Source organism: Apodemus sylvaticus, chromosome 8 (genome assembly GCF_947179515.1).
Source record: "Apodemus sylvaticus chromosome 8, mApoSyl1.1, whole genome shotgun sequence".
NCBI lineage: Eukaryota > Metazoa > Chordata > Mammalia > Rodentia > Muridae > Apodemus > Apodemus sylvaticus.
This window is the reverse complement of record NC_067479.1, coordinates 47,806,135-47,818,778: the sequence shown is the minus strand read 5'-3', so window position 1 is coordinate 47,818,778 and position 12,644 is coordinate 47,806,135. Positions and strand designations below refer to the sequence as shown.

Here is a 12,644-nt window from a genome sequence, read left to right as displayed (position 1 = left end):
TTTACTTTTGATGTTACCTTTTGTCTACCCTTTTATACTCAGTCTTTTCCTTGATATTTGTCTTGATCAGTGTTCTGTTGCTGTGAAGAAACACCATGACCACAGCAACTCTTATAAAGGAAAGCATTAATTTAATAAACGGCTGGCTTACCAGTTCAGAAGTGTAGACCATGCAGGAGACATGCAAGCATGTGGCATGTAGACAACCACAGTGCTGGAGAGGTAGCTGAGAGTTCTGTGGAACCACAGACAGCTGGAGAGAGAGACGCTGGGCCTGGCTTGAGATTTTGAAAACCCAGAGCCCACCCCCAGGGACACATTTCCTCCAGTGAGGCCACACTTCCAAATTGTGCCATTTTTTTTTTGGCATCAAGCATTCAACTCTGTGAGCCTATGGGGCCCATTCCTAATCAAACCACCACAGTTGGGATTTGCAGTCAGCTTCCCAGATGAGTCCTGATCCCTGTTCCCGGTGCTTTCTTCATTCGGCCCAGGCCGTTCACTGTACCTCTCATGGAGCTTTTCATGGGCAACAATAAGAAGCCAGATTTCTCTCTGTTCTTTCAGTACCAGGTGCTTTATAACTTTCCAGAGTTGTTGCTCTGTTATCTGCAAAAAGGGGGAGGAGGTATCTGCATAGACAGCATTATGAAACGTCTTAAGTGCAGCCTAGGTTAAGTATCCTATTAGAATATTTCTATATTATTGGTGAGTGTGGTATGTGCATATTAGTAATGTGTGAGTGCCGCTGCCCATGTGTGCCCATGTGGAGGCCAGAGGTCGATAATTACATCATTTCCCCTTTCCTTTCCCTCCCCCAGCCTCTTCCACGTACTACTTCTCTCTCTAAAGTTTATGGCTTCTTTTCATTCAGTTGCACACACACCCTCTCTTTTTCTCTCTTTCCTGAATTCATAAGTACACTCAGCTCAGTCCATATAATGCTACTTGTATATATGTGATTTCAGGGCTGACCACTTGATAAATAATTGTACAACCAATTGGGAGAATATTCTCTGGGGAAAACTGTTTCTCCCACTTTCAGTGTTCTTTGGTTGTCAGTCTGTCTAGGTTTGGGGCCCTGTGAATATTTCCCCATCCATGTCCCATGATTACTAGTGGTATTTTTGTTCCAGTCTTGTTTAGATGAGCAGTGTTGTTGAGACTTCATGGGTATAGCTTTCTTGACATTTCTAGGAGACACAACCTTATAGAAACCTGCCAGTTTTCCTGACTCTTACAATAATAGTTCTGTCCCCATTCCTCCATGTTTCCTGAGCCTTAGGTGCAGGAACTGTGCTGTAGGTCAGGGTGTGTCAGTTGGGCCTGGGAACTATATGAGTGCTTGTTCGTTGCATGTTCATTGGTGGTGCTTTTCTGTACTCATCTGTGCCTGTGACTTAGAGATGTTTCCTTGATGATGGGTTAGGACAGCACTTATTTGAAGGACTACAGATCACTATATAGGGTGCAGTTAGGAGTTATACTAGCTTAGTAAAGTGGTGGTTGTAGGTTCTCCAAGATCTATGACTTTACCAGCTCTGGGTAGTTGGCTAGGTTTCCTGTACCAAGCATGATTTCCTTCTTGTTGAGCAAGAAGACCTTAAGGGCAGTTAGAGAGGTGTTGGTTACCGCTAAGATATGTACCACTATTGTACCCTTATGCTTAGGGTGCCATGCTAGTCACTGTAGTTGCTACCTTCATTTTTTTTTTTTTTTTTAACAGAGTCTCTCACTGAACCTGGAACTTGCCACTGTGGCTGCTGTCTTAGTTTTGTTTCATGCTGCTGTGATAAAATACCGGGATAGAAGCACCATGTACTGAAAAAAATTTCATTTAGTACACAATCTAAGGTTCCCATCTGTATATGGTACTTTTCTATAGTGCCACACGCCATGACCAAGGCAACATAAGGAAGAAGGAGTTTGTTTTGGCTTACAGGGCCAGAGGGATGAGTCCGTGGCAGCAGAGCAGAGGCTTGGCAGCTAGCCCAGATGTGGTGGCTGGGCAGAATACTGAGAGCTTGCATCCTTTGCTGTAAGCATGGAGCAGAGAAAGCAAACAGGAAATGGCTCGACTCTCTAAACTCTTAAAGCCCACTTCCAGTGACGTATTCTCTCCCAATAAGGCCTAAGTCTCCCCAAGCAGCACTACAAATGGGCCAATTGTTCAAATACATGCCTATGGAACAAATTCTCATTCAAACTCCACCACAGGTCTTCACTGTCAGGCAGTTAAGGCAGTAGGAACTTGAAGCAGCTAATCATATTGTAGCCACAGTTCCAGGCAGAGAACAGTAAAAGCGTGCATGCCTACTGCTGACAAGCTTGTTCGATTCTTGTACAGTGGAGAGTCCTCTGCTTCATCCACAGTGCTTGGGTTTTCTCATCTCTATTATTCTAATCAAGAAAATCTCTTAAAGACATAGAAGAGACAAAGAGGTCTGCTTCTCTGGTGATTCTTGATAGTGTTGGCCATTAAAGCTAAGCACCAGAGCTCTAACTGTCCAGTGAGCCCCTGGGAACTCCCAGTCCCTACTACCTCAATGCTAGGGTTACAGCTGTGTGTACCATGGTACCTGGCTTTTTCTGTGGATGCTGGGAATTTGCACTGAGTTCCCTGTGCCACAGGCATTTTTCCCACTGAACTATCTCCTCAGGCCAAATATTTCTTTGCCTGAAACTTTAACTAGCCTACTTCTCAATTTGTGGGACGACGTCCATTTAGGCCTGAAAGGGCCACAAGGACAAAAATAATGGGAATGGCCACTTGGGTAATCTATCTTAGGTATTAGCTTCAACCTAAACAGAAATTACCTGAGAATATATATATTATGTGGAAGGGGATAAAAGCTTGTTGTTGAGCCAATATCTAGTTCAACTTATAAATCATTTAGCAAATATTTATTAAGCAAGTATTCTGATGCAGAAATACCATTAGATGAAAAGAAATAACCAACAAGGCATGACCACACAACTGATGTAAAATACAGTGCTCCTCACGTGTTTCAGCAAAGTAGGCAGCAAGAGCTCTGGAAGAAAATCACTACATTTGGGGTCTAATTGCAACACTTGAGAGGCAGGGACAAGAGTGAAGAGTTCAAGAACCTCACTAAATAATGAGCCTGAGACTGTCCTGAGCTGAAATAGGACTTTATTTGAAAAGGACACACAGAGTCCTCTAGTGCTTTGCGTGTAAGTGTATGAGTGAATGCATGTGTGGTTCATGGGAGCCTGAGAAAAAAGGTACTGAAAATGTAATGGCACAGAGGAGAGTAAAGGTCACAGGAGATTTATTGAGTGAGAATGGTTAAAGAAAGGTTAGGTGACACACCTGACATGTTCTCAGCTGGTATGTTCAGAAAATCTAGATTATAGGTGATTAAAGATGAGGTTGCAATAGGGTAGATCAAGGTCAAGATGGAAAGACATGTCTTAGAATGTCTTCAGTAGGTACTGATAAATACATTTTTAGGAATCATTTTATTTCATTATGTTATGTGTAGGGGTATTTTGCCTGCATGTATGTGTTGCGGGAAATATTTAAAAAGTAGAACCGGCACGTTCCTGCACTTGTGCCTCTGCCCCGGGGGCCTGACTGGCCATGCACGGGCAGGCAATGGCCGACCTGTTTTTATCTCATGTAGATTCTAACTCTGAACTCCACAGTCTCTCCACCCAGCTTGCTAGGTTCCCACTGGCAAGTTGCCACCATGCTAACCCTTTGCTTCAAACCTCCCACGGCCTTTGTGGAGCACCTCAGGCAAACCTACACTTACCACCATACCTTTCTCTCTTGAACCCAGACGAGCCTCTGTGTGTAGGAAAACGCAACACAAACTTAGTTCAGAAACAATGGTAACTCAGTCTCTGGGCACAACAACTAAAACCTAATCTTGTAAGCCTTATTAAAATCTGATTCCTCAGGTGGTGGCAGATCTGCCATGATACTAGGAAACTCTAGCAGCTACGTCTTATTCTTCTGCCATCCAGGTTCCAAAGAGATCTAACTTCTCTTCTGCTTCCCCTCTTCTTCCAGCCAAGCCAGAAGTCCTGCCCACTCACCCACTGATTGGCTCCTTTATTCATTAGGGGATAGGTTCACAAGAATAGCACCAGGCTCATCTACAACATGTATGTCTTGATCCCCTGGAGCTGGAGTTAAGCAACAATTGTGGGCTATCATATGGTATTCTAACCTGGGGCCACTAGAAAGTGCAGCCACAGATAGTTTCTGTTAGTTGGTGTGAATTTGAAGATCAAACTTGGGGCCTCACATTTTGGGTAAGGGCTTTACCACTAAGCTATGCTGGTAGCCCATTTTAGGTTGTTGGTTTTGTTGTTTTGGGTTTTTCCCCCACTTTATTTAGTTTGTTTGTTTCCTTTTGAGACAGGGTCTCACTATGTAGGTCTGGAACTTACTGTGTATACCAGGCTGGCCTGGGATTCACAAATAGGCCTGCCTCTGTTGGGATTAAATTGTACATTACCATACCTGGCACCTCTTTTGTTTTTAGTGGAAATCAATTTAATAGGTAATAGAATTTATGAGAAATTCCTTAATATACATTATTCTTGAATTGAGATATCAGATATTGATAGAAGCTGTAGGCATGTATATTAGAAATGAGGATGGGTTAATTTATGTAAATTATAGTAGCATCTTCTTTATTTCTTTCAGATAATGTCTGATCAGCATAAGTTAAACCAATATACTCAGACTGCATAATGGCTCCTCATGATTTGTGTGGTTACATTACTTAGTCCATATCTCCAGCAATGATTGATCTGTTTTTTTTAACCAGTATAATTTCTCTTCAAGGAATGCCATATAAATGGAATCCTACTGTCTGTAGCCTTTAATGCTCGTTTCTTTCAGTGTGGTGCTTCTGAACACCATTTAAGCTGTATATGATGAGGATCCCTTTCTGTGGCTAAGGATGGGCTGTGTGCTAGTGTTTTATCCTCCACTTTTGTTATGTATTTGAGAACATGTATGCCTTGGCACCATCATAAGGAATTCAAGGCAGTTATTTTGTGAAGTAGGGATGGTCTCTGTACTTTTAGAGAAGTTAACGCAGAGGCTTAGAGCTTAGTATGTAGGCCTAGAGTGAACAACTAGTTAATAGTGGAGTTGGGACTCGTGCTGTGGTCATCTAAAGTCAATGCCCATAACCATTAGTCTACTGGGCAAACGGTTACTGTTAGTTTCTTAATTCTTTCTGCATGTTCTGTAATGAGAGTTAATTTCCTGTGTGTGCCTGTGCCCTCGGGTGTCAAGGCCAGAGGAGTCAGGTGCTCTCTATCCCTTTGACCTTATTCCCTCACAGCAAGGTTTCTCATGTGTTTTAGGTCAGACTAGCTGGCCAGCAAGACCCCGGGATTCTCCTATCTCTTCCTTGCTGTGCCGGGGCCCTAGGTGTGTGAGGCCCAGTCCCTGTGAGGATCTCGCTGGGATCTGAACCTGTCCTCAGGCTTGCCCACAGGCTCTCCTCTCTCCTCAGCCTTCAGGTAAGGTCACCTGAGATGTGGGTGGATCCCCCTTACTGCTCCCCTCCTGCTCTTTCTAACACATTATGTAAGTTTCTTTCTTAAAAAGAAAAAAAAAGGCCCCAAATTTCCCCTATTTTTTGCCTAATTTTATCAAGGAACAAAGACAACAGTTGTAGGCAATTATTTTCGTGTTGCTGGGTTTTGGTCTTAAGGACCCAAGGCTTCTGGGATTGAGGCTTAAATAAAAATAAAGCCATAATTGTTAATTAGCATAAAATGCATCTGTATGAGAATTAAGGTCATGATACCACCTTTCCTTAATCTCCCCTAAACAGATACTTTGTTTTATAGACAGTAAGTACCAAACAAAATTGGCAGTAGTTGAAATTACTTAAAATAAGAGGTCTGACTTCTCCTATACTACCTTAGGTTTAAATAAGGTAGGTGGTGTTCTTGTTTTCTATCTTTAAAAATATAGAATTTTGCCAGGCTGTTACAGACTCCCAGAGTCCTAGTACTCTCAAGCTGATGCAGTGTGCTGTGAGAGTTCAAGGCTGGCCTGGGTTACATAATGAACTGGAAGCTTAGCACTGAGACCCTAATGACAAAAAGAAACAGAACATTTTTAAGAAGAAATAAGCAAGTTTTGGTGTGAAAGTGTCTCTTTTTTAAAGAGAGAGCTACAAAACCTGTTTACTTATATATCTTGTCATAAAGTCTTTCTAGATTAATATTAACAGTTTTTATTTTAATGCTACTTTGATTTGCAATGCTGAGGGTTGAACATAGGCCCTCACACATGCTTGACAAGTCCTGTACCACTGAGCTAAGAATACAAATTAAAACAAAATATTTTATAGAGGCTGGAGAGATTGCTTTTGCAGAGGACTCGGGTTTGGTTCCCAGCACCCAAATGACAGCTCACAACTGACTGTAACTCTGGTTCAGTCAGGGATTACAACACCCTCTTCTGACCTCCATGGACACCAGGTACACAAGTGGCACACACACAGGCAAACACTCTTAAAAATAAAACAATATAAACTCCAACAAATAAAAAAAACATTTATTACTAAAGTATAATCGACATAATTGCGTTTTGAAGATTTTATAAAATTCACATTACTGCCCATTTTATGAATAGTTTCCTGCCAACTATCAAAACTTTGATGAAGAAAGGGCTAGGCAAATGGCTCAGTAGTTAGAAACAGTTGTGCAGTCGTGAGGATCTGAGTTCAGCACTCCTGCACATACACATGCGCACACCATGAGTGAATATAAAGGAAGAAGAGTGTGCTGATGTGTGTTTACACCACTCATCAGGGTGCCTCAGCCACGCTTTGTGTGGCTATCAGGACAATTTGTAGGACTTGTTTTTTTCCATATAACTTATGGGACCCAGGCACTGAGCCCAGGTCATCAGGCTTGGCCGCAGCCTTTTACTGCTAAGCCACCTTATGGGCTCTGAGACTTTTTTACGTGTGTCCTTAATAGGACTTTGTTCTGCAAACAGCCATCTAAACCTGAGGAATTAGAAAGGGCATAGAATCAAAAGACAGAACTGAAACGAGTCTCAAAAGTCCCCAGATCTCCATGCTATTCCAGGATTTAACAAGAACAGGAAATGGGGCTGGGATTTAGCTCACAGGTCGAATGCTTTCTTAGCACTTCACGCACAAGACCCTGCACTCAATTCCTAGGGTCTCAAAAACCCTAGGAGAAAACAGAATGCCTGGGGAAAAGGCTCACTTGGCAAAGACCTGCTGGGGAGCTTGAGGACCTGTGTGTGCACCCCAGAACCCGCAGAAAAAGCCTGACCTGGTGCGTGTTTGTAAATCCAGTCTTCAAAGGAACTTGGGAGGAAGGAGACAGATCTCTGTTTCTTCTACCCAGCTCTTTAAGTAGAAAAACCTTCCCATGATCATAATCAACAAAATATGCTATCTTTAAAAACATTTCCTAACTTTGTTTTGTGTACAGACGTTTTGCTTGCACGTGTGTAAACTAAGTGCACCATGCGTGGGCCTGGTGCCTACAGAGGTGAGAAGAGGCGGCTGATCCTCTGGAACTACAGTTTGGATAGTCGTGAGCCGGCACATGGGTGCTGGGAACCAAATCTGGCTCTTTTGCAAGAGCTACAAATGCTCTCGCCTACTGAGCCATCTTCCCAGCCCCTAAAACTCTCATCTTTAATCTCACCTCACTTCTGTCTGAAGTTTCTCTAATCGGGCTGTCTCTTTAGAACATCATTGTGTGACTTTTCCTGGGCTGTTTGTTTCTGCTTTTCCTGGCTAGAGAGAACAGCGGCAGAGCAAAGGAACAGCATCATCCAAGTTTAGCGCAGTGAACCAGTGAGCTATCGGGGCTGCAGGAGCATGGGTGAGGCTCCAGCAGCTGACTCCCAGAGGAGGCACCGCCCTGCAGGGATGAGTCAGGATCTAGGAGAGCGTCCTCACCAGAGACCCCTAGGCAGCCCCACACCCTGGAAGGATCTCCTCCTTCCCAGCAGGCCACACTTCTAGGATCTCCTAATTTTTATGAGCTTCCTGTACTTCTTGAGGTTCTTAAGAATTTTATGAGCTCTCTTTTACCTTGAGGGATTTCTTTTCAATCAGGAAAAAACATTTATAAAATACTCTATCACACTTAAAACCTTTCTTTAAAAACATCTATTTTTATTTATTTGTATATGAGGATCTCTCTCTCTTCTCTCTCTCCCCCCTCCCTTCCTCCCTCTCCCTCTCTGCCTGCACACACGTGTGTGTGTGTGTGTGTGTGTGTGTATCACATCCCATGTGCATGCATCTCTCAGAACTGGAGTTACAGATGGTCGTGAGCTGCTATGTGCCGGGAAACAAATCCCGGTCCTTTTACGAATAACAAGTGCTCTGAGCCATCTCTCCATGTCCCAGCCTGATTTTTTTCCCCAAAAAGTTAATAGTGACCTTCATATTGCTAAACCCAGTTGTCATTTTTCTCAGACCTCATCTGAGATCAGCATTTGGTGATCACTCACCTCTTAGACTGCATTTACTCCTTGGACTCCGTGCTGACAGGGTAGGGCTTGTTTTCCTCCGTTCCTCCGTATTCTTCTCAGTTGCCCTTGTAAGCTCTTTATCATTTCCTCCACCTCTAAAGGATAGTGTCGCAAGAGTCTTATTATATTATCTGTAGCTTTATGTCATGCAAATGTACCTAGAATATATGCTAATTATCCTCAAAATGTATTATTTGTTTTTACCTTTCTGATAGTCTATAACTTAAATTATGATAGAAAATTGACAACATTTCAGTACTGATATAAAGTCAGTACATCTCATGTTACACAATGAAAGACTAAGAGGAAAGATATTTGCCTAATATGTGTATATATCCTTATACAAATATATTCTTCACAAAATAGGAGCTTCTGTAACTGGTCACGTCCTAGTGTCATAGCTGGCGTTAATAACAACCCTCTGCTGCTTGTTCTGTAGTCTCTTGGTCTTCAACAAGTACCCCAGCTTGCTGTGCCCTAGGGCTGGAAAGTTGTCATAGCCAGCTGAAAGTAATCTTTCTGACTCACTTATGGAGAGTAAGGGGTTTGCTAAATCAGTAGCTGATTTTCAGGTGCCAGAGAGATGAATTTGCTCAGGGAGTGAAACTACATCTGGTTAGGTTTACAATATGGTTTTTGTTTCCCAAGGTCATTGCCAGGTGGGTGCTGAGGAGCACTTAACAGTCGTGGTCTGTGTTGGCTATGTGTATATGGCAAGGGGCTAGAAGAGTGTCTGACACACACGCAGTGCTCAGGGCACATTCTTGAAGTATGAGAATGACTTAAATTACTTACAGTCAGTAATTAACATTGAGGAAACAGTTTCTGTGTATAGCCCTCCTTTTCAACATTAAGACAGGGTCTCTGAACCCTTTCTGGCCTGGAACTCACTGGGTACTAGGTTGGCCTCAAACTTGGTAGTCCTACCTTTGTCTTACTGAGTGTGAGGATTGCAGGTATGCACCACCACACCTGGCATCTTTTTCTTGTTTTTAAGATTGGACAAGAATGGATCAGTGTTTGAGGTTTTACTGAAACAGCAGCCTTAAATGTATTTCTCCAAAGGCTCTAAAAAAATCTGAGTGATAAACAGAATTGAAACGTCATTGGCCTGGATAGACAATTTCTAAGGTGTTCAGGTTTATGATGATAAGTATTTTCAATAATTGTAAATAAGTCTGTAGAGGGAATTCTTCATGCAGAGGAGACGTTTGACCTGATTGTTGAGCGGATGTTCAGTAGACAGCCTTGGTGGTTGGACTGAGGTGGTCAGTTCCAGGAAGCACAGTGGTAAGGAGATGAATAGAAAGAAGTAGGGAAGAACATTTCCAAACTCCAGCAGGTTTCAGTAAGTCTGGACTGTGTGTTTGTGTGCATGTAGGCTCGTATACTTCTGTGTCTGTTTGGTATGTATGTATGTGAGAAAAAGAGAAAGGAAATACATGAGTAGAGAAATGGAGTTAGGGCTGGGAAAAGAATAAAAATTGAAGTCATGTGTCGAAAACCTTGAACACCATGATAAACAGTGGCTTTTTTTTTTTTTTTAAGATGGGGTAATTGGGTCACCGTGCCTACATGCTTGCCATAAACAATTGAAGGAAGGAAAGGTTTATTTTAGCCTATGATTTCAGAAGATTCAGTTCATGGTTGCTTAGCTTCATGTGCCTGGGCAGAAGATGACAGCAGGGGTGTGGGGTGGAGGCTGTTCTTAGCTTCTTGAAAAATAGGATGCAGAGAGAGGGGGAAAATAGGAAGAAGGCAGGCTGAAATACAGGACAGGTAGTGACCTACTTCTGCCAACTAGGGCCCACCCCTCCACTCTTACCACCTCCCAATAACACCACCATATTGTGCATACATAAAGGGATAGCTCCATTGATTACACCAGGACCCTCAGGATCTGTTTTTGAAAAGCCAGGGTATTTTATTAACTGTTGAGGTATTTCTTACTCTAATCAGGTTGACAATCAACGTTAGTTATTCCCTGAAGTTTTCTGTTAGCTAGTCTCTAACTTGAAATTCTCCTGCCTCAGATTCAGTATTGGAATTACAGATGAGCACTGACTAGTCTGGCCTTCGTTTTGATTCTTGGACTCAAAGTCATTTCTTCTCTCCCCACATCTCACCTTTCCCCATTGTGAACCAAGGTCACTGTCATTGGTAGCATTGTTCTTCAGCAAGACTGTCGTTGGTGGTAGAGCTATATATATATGGCCTCACTGAGGTAAGTCAGGAAAGCAATCTCCTATTGAGCTGTAGCTTCAATCCTTTTAGATAAAAATGATCTCAGTGGTCAGGAGCAGGCAGGAGAGTCTCCAGCCTGGAGGGTCCGTGTCCCAAGCAGAGCTGGGGAGTAGGTCAGTGGTTAGAGCACTTGCTGCTATTGCAGAGGACCCAGGTTTGGTTCCCAGCACCCACATGGTGGCTTGCAGTCTGCAGATATCTGATGTTCTCTTCTAGCTTGAGCACCAGGCACACAAGGGGAGCATAGACACACAAACTGCTCATATTGCATGAAATAATATAAATCTTAAAAAAAAAAAAAAGCTGAGGCAGGATGAATGGTGTGGGTTTGAAACTAGCTTGGACTAAAAAAATGAGTTCTGCAGTGAGTTTCCGGTCAGCTTGCCTAGAGTGTAATCCTGACTCAGAAACTGAGCAGCTGTCTGTAGGAGTGAATTGCGGATCATATGATACATGTATGTTTAACTTCATATGAAAGAGCCAGTGTCTTCTGATGTAGCCATATCATTTTGCCTACCTGCCAGCGATGTCTAAAAGTCAGGCTTGGGAAATGCTTGGTTGGTAAAATGTTTGCTGTGCACATGCACACATGAAGACTTGAGTCTCAGCACCAGTACTGGTTCTAATGTAGCTTAAGGTAGCTGGCCGAGGCTCAGGTTACAGGCATGTGTTACTGTGTTTGAGTTTCACTTTTGTGAAAGGCTAATCCTAACCTCTGGATAGTAGATTATAACCTTCCTATGGGGTACGTATGCACAATGTATTGACCTCCCAGGATGGCAATGGCTTCACTGCTGAACCCCACGTTTCACACATGCTTGCTGCATGGTTTGCTGTACTGGAGGACTAGTGCTAGGACTCTTTCAGCATTGTGCATTGAACACAGCATTGCATGCATTTGGTAGTTGTCCTACCCCTGAGTTGTACCATCATTCCCGTTTTTTGTTTGTTTGTTTTGCTGTGTAACTAAGCTGTACTTGAACTTGCTATGTAGCTTGGGCTTGACTTGGCCTTGTGTTCCCCTGTCTCAGCCTATGTAGCTGGATTTACAGGCATGTGCCCTGAACTCTGTTCCAAGTCCCTGTGTATGCTCACCTGCATGTGGAGAGCAAAGGTCAACGTGGGTGTTCTACTCAAGAGCCACCAGCCTGGTATTTGAGACAGGGTAGATATGGGTAGGCCGGCTGGCCGCGATCTCCAGAGGTCCTCCAGTCTGCCGTCTTTTGCCTTCCCAGGAATTGAACTCCAGAGCATCACTCATGCTAGGTGAGCACATCCCAACCCCAGGTCCAGGATGTGCCCTGGGTGATGGGCACCACACTCAGGCTCTCGTGCTGGGCAGGAAGGGCTTTACTGACTGAGCTGGCTCCCCGTCCCAAGTTGGTTTTGTTGTTGTTGTTGTTGGTGGTGGTGGTAGTGGTGGTTTTGTCACTTTAAAATCAGTGTTGCCTTTTGCTTTTTTTTTTTTTTAAATCTTATTTTTATTTCTTATATATGGGTTTTCCTGGATGTATGTCTGTATACCATATATATACAGTACCTGAGATGTCCAGAAGGGGGTGTTGGATTCCCTGGGATTAAAGTTACAGACAGTTGTGAGCTGTCATGTGGGTGCTTGGGCTTGAGCTCAGATCCTCTGGAAGATCCTCAGTCAGTGCTCCTAACCACTGAGCCATCTCTCCAGCCCCGTTTGTTTATTTTTATATCATCCTTTTACTTTTAATTTTTCTAATTAGCTAATAAAAGCCAGATTAGGTTTAAATGGTATTACCCAACATATGTCAGCTGTGGAGAATGAGATGGTGGGCTTTCCAGGGACAGGGGACTTCACGCCATTGACTATGAGAGCAGCTTGGTTCTAGGAGTTTGG

The 12,644-nt window shown here is 43.2% G+C and overlaps 1 protein-coding gene across 2 annotated transcripts in view; it reads left to right on the top strand.

Moving 5' to 3' along the window:
- Positions 1 to 12,644, top strand: part of Elf1 (E74 like ETS transcription factor 1) — a 97,397-nt gene that overhangs the window by 18,867 nt on the left and 65,886 nt on the right. Inside the window, exon 2 of one of the 2 annotated variants that reach the window (XM_052190864.1) lies at positions 5,353 to 5,511. The exons of the other annotated variant lie outside the window; for it this stretch is intronic. The gene's annotated coding sequence lies outside the window, so the exon portion shown is untranslated. The remainder of the gene's footprint in view (positions 1 to 5,352; positions 5,512 to 12,644) is intronic. 2 annotated transcript variants of the gene reach the window in all.